The following is an 8,878-nucleotide window of genomic DNA, read 5'->3' as shown; positions in this document are numbered from 1 at the left end:
AAATGAGGGACGTTTACTGCAGAGAGATGAGGGAAGTCTGCTTCAGAGAAATGAGGGACGTCTACTGCAGAGAAATGAGGGACGTCTGCTGCAGAGAAATGAGGGACGTCTACTGCAGAGAAATGAGGGACGTTTACTGCAGAGAGATGAGGGAAGTCTGCTTCAGAGAAATGAGGGACGTCTACTGCAGAGAAATGAGGCAAGTCTGCTGCAGAGAAATGAGGAACGTCTGCTGCAGAGAAATGAGGGACGTCTACTGCAGAGAAATGAGGGACGTCTTCTACAGAGAAATGAGGACGTCTACTGCAGAGAAATGAGGCAAGTCTGCTGCAGAGAAATGAGGAACGTTTACTGCAGAGAAATGAGGAACGTTTACTGCAGAGAAATGAGGAACGTTTACTGCAGAGAAATGAGGAACGTTTACTGCAGTGAAATGAGGAACGTTTACTGCAGAGAAATGAGGAACGTTTACTGCAGAGAAATGAGACTGTGAGAATTTAGATCCACATGGGAAGCGAGTGTCATGGAGACTCAAATTCCTAAAGACTTTACAGGTAAAATCCCCTTACATCATCATACATACCACTGATCACACCAGGAGTTCAAAGGGTCAGATCCCTTATCACAAAAAGACCTTATCTCTGTCTACAGTACCTTGATAACAGACCTTATCTCTGTACCTTGATAACAGAGCTTATCTCTGCCTACAGTACCTTGATAACAGACCTTATCTCTGCCTACAGTACCTTGATAACAGAGCTTATCTCTGCCTACAGTACCTTGATAACAGACCTTATCTCTGCCTACAGTACCTTGATAACAGAGCTTATCTCTGCCTACAGTACCTTGATAACAGACCTTATCTCTGCCTACAGTACCTTGATAACAGAGCTTATCTCTGCCTACAGTACCTTGATAACAGACCTTATCTCTGTCTACAGTACCTTGATAACAGACCTTATCTCTGCCTACAGTACCTTGATAACAGAGCTTATCTCTGCCTACAGTACCTTGATAACAGACCTTATCTCTGTCTACAGTACCTTGATAACAGACCTTATCTCTGCCTACAGTACCTTGATAACAGAGCTTATCTCTGCCTACAGTACCTTGATAACAGACCTTATCTCTGCCTACAGTACCTTGATAACATAGGATACACCACTTGGGAGAAGTAATTAGGCAACGCCCCAGCTTAATTAAGTGGTTGATGAGGACGAGATAACAAGGTGAGAGACGAAGAGAGGCCCAAAGCGAGAGAGACACAGCGTCTGGTAAGCGTGGTGTCTACACAGATATAAACAATTACTTCGCGAGCGTGAACTGCGCAAAACTGGAAACTAAAAATCCACTGCAATAGAAAACAAACAAACAAACATAGACCATTGTTATGGAAAGTTTTGTGTAGTCTACAAATAAAGGAGATTAAACACAGGGAACTCTGGCTGCTGATAGAGAAGGAAAATATAGAGAGATAGCTTAATAAATGACATAAATCAGAGGATAGAAATGTACTACGGAGGATATATATATATACATATATATATATATATATATATATATATATATATATATATATATATATATATATATATATATATATATATATTTTTTTTTTTTTTTTTATACTTTGTCGCTGTCTCCCGCGTTTGCGAGGTAGCGCAAGGAAACAGACGAAAGAAATGGCCCAACCCCCCCCATACACATGTATATACATACGTCCACACACGCAAATATACATACCTACACAGCTTTCCATGGTTTACCCCAGACGCTTCACATGCCTTGATTCAATCCACTGACAGCACGTCAACCCCGGTATACCACATCGCTCCAATTCACTCTATTCCTTGCCCTCCTTTCACCCTCCTGCATGTTCAGGCCCCGATCACACAAAATCTTTTTCACTCCATCTTTCCACCTCCAATTGGTCTCCCTCTTCTCCTCGTTCCCTCCACCTCCGACACATATATCCTCTTGGTCAATCTTTCCTCACTCATTCTCTCCATGTGCCCAAACCACTTCAAAACACCCTCTTCTGCTCTCTCAACCACGCTCTTTTTATTTCCACACATCTCTCTTACCCTTACGTTACTCACTCGATCAAACCACCTCACACCACACATTGTCCTCAAACATCTCATTTCCAGCACATCCATCCTCCTGCGCACAACTCTATCCATAGCCCACGCCTCGCAACCATACAACATTGTTGGAACCACTATTCCTTCAAACATACCCATTTTTGCTTTCCGAGATAATGTTCTCGACTTCCACACATTCTTCAAGGCCCCCAGAATTTTCGCCCCCTCCCCCACCCTATGATCCACTTCCGCTTCCATGGTTCCATCCGCTGCCAGATCCACTCCCAGATATCTAAAACACTTCACTTCCTCCAGTTTTTCTCCATTCAAACTCACCTCCCAATTGACTTGACCCTCAACCCTACTGTACCTAATAACCTTGCTCTTATTCACATTTACTCTTAACTTTCTTCTTCCACACACTTTACCAAACTCAGTCACCAGCTTCTGCAGTTTCTCATATGAATCAGCCACCAGCGCTGTATCATCAGCGAACAACAACTGACTCACTTCCCAAGCTCTCTCATCCCCAACAGACTTCATACTTGCCCCTCTTTCCAAAACTCTTGCATTTACCTCCCTAACAACCCCATCCATAAACAAATTAAACAACCATGGAGACATCACACACCCCTGCCGCAAACCTACATTCACTGAGAACCAATCACTTTCCTCTCTTCCTACACGTACACATGCCTTACATCCTCGATAAAAACTTTTTCACTGCTTCTAACAACTTTCCTCCCACACCATATATTCTTAATACCTTCCACAGAGCATCTCTATCAACTCTATCATATGCCTTCTCCAGATCCATAAATGCTACATACAAATCCATTTGCTTTTCTAAGTATTTCTCACATACATTCTTCAAAGCAAACACCTGATCCACACATCCTCTACCACTTCTGAAACCACACTGCTCTTCCCCAATCTGATGCTCTGTACATGCCTTCACCCTCTCAATCAATACCCTCCCATATAATTTACCAGGAATACTCAACAAACTTATACCTCTGTAATTTGAGCACTCACTCTTATCCCCTTTGCCTTTGTACAATGGCACTATGCACGCATTCCGCCAATCCTCAGGCACCTCACCATGAGTCATACATACATTAAATAACCTTACCAACCAGTCAACAATACAGTCACCCCCTTTTTTAATAAATTCCACTGCAATACCATCCAAACCTGCTGCCTTGCCGGCTTTCATCTTCCGCAAAGCTTTCACTACTTCTTCTCTGTTTACCAAATCATTTTCCCTAACCCTCTCACTTTGCACACCACCTCGACCAAAGCACCCTATATCTGCCACTCTATCATCAAACACATTCAACAAACCTTCAAAATACTCACTCCATCTCCTTCTCACATCACCACTACTTGTTATCACCTCCCCATTTGCGCCCTTCACTGAAGTTCCCATTTGCTCCCTTGTCTTACGCACTTTATTTACCTCCTTCCAGAGCATCTTTTTATTCTCCCTAAAATTTAATGATACTCTCTCACCCCAACTCTCATTTGCCCTTTTTTTCACCTCTTGCACCTTTCTCTTGACCTCCTGTCTCTTTCTTTTATACATCTCCCACTCAATTGCATTTTTTCCCTGCAAAAATCGTCCAAATGCCTCTCTCTTCTCTTTCACTAATATATATATATATATATATATATATATATATATATATATATATATATATATATATATATATATATATATATTTATATATATTCTTCTTCTTTCTTTCAAACTATTTGCCATTTCCCGCATTAGCGAGGTAGCGTTAAGAACAGAGGACTGGGCCTTTGAGGGAATACCCTCACCTGGCCCAATTCTCTGTTCCTTCTTTTGAAAAAAAAAAAAAAAAAAAAAAAAAATATATATATATATATATATATATATATATATATATATATATATATATATATATATCTTTTTTCTTTCATACTATTCGCCATTTCCCGCGTTAGCGAGGTAGCGTTAAAAACAGAGGACTGGGCCTTTGAGGGAATATCCTCACCTGGCCCCCTTCCCTGTTCCTTCTTTGGGAAAAAAAATAAAAACAAGAGGGGAGGATTTCCAGCCCCCCGCTCCCTTCCCTTTTAGTCGCCTTCTACGACACGCAGGGAATACGTGGGAAGTATTCTTTCTCCGCTATCCCCAGGGATGATATATATATATATATATATATATATATATATATATATATATATATATATATATATATATATATATATATATATACATATATGAGTAGAGTGACTTTAGTGGTTAAGAACAAGGCTGAAGATATTGCTAAGACTTCCATGAATTTATCAGGAGTTGACTGACTGTTAAAGAACAACTTCTTACTAGAAAGAAGAACTGTCGAAGACGATGAACATATTTGTGAGGAGCTGAGTGAAATGTTCAAAAGTGTTCTTCACTGTGGAGAACACCATAGCTCTAGAGACGAGAGAAGGGAGGGGGGGGAGGGGGTACCTTAGAATACGTAGAAACTGCGTTCCTGACCGCCCAGGATCGAGCATGGCATAGGTTCGAATCGTGGTTGCGGCAGTCGGCCCACAGTCAATCCAGCTGTTCATCCACACCCTAGGGGGCCGGTCGATAAAATGGGTACCTGGCTTAACTAACATAGAAAGAAATAACCCATATGACCCTTATGAAGTCTCTCCATATGTGCTAAAAGGAGTAAGAGGTCGTTTGAAATACTGTTCAGTGCGTCCCACGAAGGAGGGCGTCCAGGAGGGCGTCCTAGAGCGAGATGGACTGAGGGCGAGTGAGAGCTGCTTCAAAGAAAACGGAAGACGTTGGAGGAGGTTAAAGAAAACGGTGTATGAGGAGGTTAAAGAAAACGGTGTATGAGGAGAAGAACGAGTGGAGAGGACTAACATGGGGGCTCGAAACTAACAGACCCTCTCAGTCTGTCTCTCGTCCAGTGTAAGAGACAAAATGACATAGTCACTGGATAGAGGATGTATTGCCAGCGAGAGAAGGAGACAGCCAAATATCCTTGTACTCACATCTAAGTCATCAGGCAAACTGCTCCGAACTACAGGGCAATGTCTTCAACGAATGTGGATTGTGAAACGCTGGAAAAGATAGTCAGAAAGACAATGGATGACTTCCTTGTAATGAAGGCACTATCAAAGTGTGAGACAAATACGTCGAGGGTGAGGGAAAACATGACTGACACATCTCTCGGGCTTGAGTGACGGAGTAGACTTCATTTTAAACATATGAGTAGAAAGACTGTATGTTGATAGATTGCGTAAAGAAGAAATCGTCTTCCGTTACCAAACAAGAGGATGGTCAGGCAGTTACAATCTTCAAGTAGGAATATAGGAGGGATTCAGTTGGTGAGGTAGAAAAATACCATTCGTGGAAGAAGACGAAAAAAAGATGTGTACAAGAGGCAAGTCGAAGTGGGTTTAAGCCACCAGTGGCGTGCTACAGGGCTGAGTTCTGGCATCCTTGCTTTTTCCTCATCGATGAGAAGGATTCTCCAGAAAGACTGGAATCATACCTGGAACGTGTCTGTGGATGATGCCGTGGTCATGGGAGAACTGAAAAATGTCGAGGATTTCATATTGACTTAAAACCGGATCTGGATAGACTGCAATCCTGGTCTGATTCATGGTTGACGGGATTCCATTCGAGAACTTGCAAGGTCTATGAGCGAGGCGGGCACAGAGAGGAGGAGGTTCTCGATATGAATATAATCTATCATGGAATAAACTGGAGAAATATGTGTGTGGGGGGGAAAAAGGACTTTGGGTTCCTCACTATTCCGACCCTTTCGCTTCTACTTCCCCTTGGGAGAAATGTTAGGTAGACTCACAGTCTACCTCACAGTCTACCTCACAGTCTACTCACTGTCTACAAGAAAATATACAAGTCTCGCATTTTAGTAGATGGATAAGCAAAAATGCAATAGACTGTTCACAACTTAAACGAAAGCGAGTGTATACTTCTGAGGTCTGAAACACTGCCCTTACAAGCAGAGCTAACAGAGAAGGTCCAGAGGAGATCAACAGAAATGGTAACTGAATTAGGAGAGGTGAGAGGTTAAAGATAGGTTTTAATGATACGAATTTGACCTCTGCCTACAGTACAAACAAGTCATTACATAAACATTAAACAATTCTAAGCCACGTCAGCCCATTTCCTAACTCTAATCTACCACCATCTACCAGCCTGGCCTGGCTTAAACCACCACTTCCCAACCCTGACCTACCACCATCCACCAGCCTAGTGTGGCCTGACCCATCACCAATCCCCAACCCTGACCTACCACCATCCACCAGCCTGCTCTGCTCTGGCCCATCACCACCAATCCCCAACCCTGACCTACCACCATCTACCAGCCTGCTCTGGCCCATCACCACTTCCCAACCCTGACCTACCACCATCCACCAGCCTGACCTGGCCCATCACCACCACTTCCCAACCCTGACCTATCACCATCCACCAGCTTGCCCTGACCCATCACCAATCCCCAACCCTGACCTACCACCATCCACCAGCCTGACCTGACCCATCACCACCACTTCCCAACCCTGACCTACCACCAGCCACAAGCCTGCCTTGCCCCATCACCACCACTTCCCAACCCTGACCTACCACCATCCACCAGCCTGCCTTGCCCCATCACCACCACTTCCCAACCCTGACCTACCACCCTCCACCAGCCTGGCTCAGTGTTAGCGTAACGTACGCCTCCCTCCATCACCGTATTTTAAGGTTAACTTCTTCATTAATTCTTACCCTCTCACTTCGCTAGGAATATTAACAAGCCAATCCAGCAGACGTACACTTCAAACCTCTTCAGAGAATGCCCTGGTAAAATTTCCCAGTCAAATAAATATCAAGTAATTCATGCTAATGCTTCCCTAACCCTTTGAGCACCCATGACCCATGACAACGACCCTAAGGCCCTTAACGTACGATGGCCTGGCCTTTGACACACGTCTAAGGTCAAGGGGTCGTAAAGATATGCCAAAGGTCGTAAAGACTGTCTTAAATCGTTTTGGTAATATCCTCTGGAATCTTTACCACTTCTCTCCCTCCCTCCTGTATCATCAATTGATTACAGGTTCAGTCTCTCTCTCTCTCTCTCTCTCTCTCTCTCTCTCTCTCTCTCTCTCTCTCTCTCTCCTGTATCATCAATTGATTACAGGTTCAGTCTCTCTCTCTCTCTCTCTCTCTCTCTCTCTCTCTCTCTCTCTCTCTCCTGTATCATCAATTGATTACAGGTTCAGTCTCTCTCTCTCTCTCTCTCTCTCTCTCTCTCTCTCTCTCTCTCTCTCTCTCTCTCTCTCTCCTGTATCATCAATTGATTACAGGTTCAGTCTCTCTCTCTCTCTCTCTCTCTCTCTCTCTCTCTCTCTCTCTCTCTCTCTCTCTCTCTCCTGTATCATCAATTGATTTCAGGTTCTCTCTCTCTCTCTCTCTCTCTCTCTCTCTCTCTCTCTCTCTCTCTCTCTCTCTCTCTCTCTCTCCTGTATCATCAATTGATTACAGTCTCTCTCTCTCTCTCTCTCTCTCTCTCTCTCTCTCTCTCTCTCCTGTATCATCAATTGATTTCAGGTTCTCTCTCTCTCTCTCTCTCTCTCTCTCTCTCTCTCTCTCTCTCTCTCTCTCTCTCTCTCCTGTATCATCAATTGATTACAGTCTCTCTCTCTCTCTCTCTCTCTCTCTCTCTCTCTCTCTCTCTCTCTCTCTCTCCTGTATCATCAATTGATTACAGGTTCAGTCTCTCTCTCTCTCTCTCTCTCTCTCTCTCTCTCTCTCTCCTGTATCATCAATTGATTACAGGTTCATGCTCTCTCTCTCTCTCTCTCTCTCTCTCTCTCTCTCTCTCTCTCTCTCTCTCTCTCATTCTGAAAAACTGACTATACTAAATGTCTGTGATATTAAAATTTTGAAATTTCTTTTCTCTCTTTTTTTTTCCCATCAAAATTCCTCCAGTGTATGTAGACATGATCATAGTGTGGGTAGAGCCTGGGTACACACACAACTTGGAGGCAAGCAGCAGCTGGTGACTCCAGGAACGAACACACGGACGGACGGACGGACGGACACGTACGTGGACCATGTACACGGACCTATACACGGTCATATACACGGACCTGTACACGGACATATACACGGTCATATACACGGACATATACACGGACCTATACACCAATATATACACGGTCATATACACGGATATGTACATGGACATATACACGGTCATATACACGGACCTATACACGGTCATATACACGGTCATATACACGGACATGTACACGGACATAGTGATTATTGGTAATTCCAGCTTCCTTGTTTACCAGTGAAGATCAACCAAATCCCATTGAACTGTTTTGTGGTGTATTAAGGGAGGGTATGGGTCATGTTGTGGCCTGACCTCTGACCTCCAAGTGTTATGACCTTTCTGACCAGACCACTGACCTTCCAGTGTTGTGACCTTATAGACGAGACCACTGACCTCCAAGTGTTGTGACCCTACAGACCAAACACTGACCTCCAAGTGTTGTGACCCTACAGACCTGACCACTGACCTCCAAGTGTTATGACCCTACAGACCTGACCACTGACCTCCAAGTGTTATGACCCTACAGACCTGACCACTGACCTCCAAGTGTTATGACCCCATAGACCAAACACTGACCTCCAAGTGTTGTGACCCTACAGACCAAACACTGACCTCCAAGTGTTATGACCTTACAGACCTGACACTGACCTCCAAGTGTTATGACCTTACAGACCTGACCACTGACCTCCAAGT

This window comes from Panulirus ornatus, chromosome 67, assembly GCF_036320965.1.
Source record: "Panulirus ornatus isolate Po-2019 chromosome 67, ASM3632096v1, whole genome shotgun sequence".
NCBI classification, from domain to species: Eukaryota; Metazoa; Arthropoda; class Malacostraca; order Decapoda; family Palinuridae; genus Panulirus; species Panulirus ornatus.
This window is presented reverse-complemented; position numbering follows the sequence as displayed.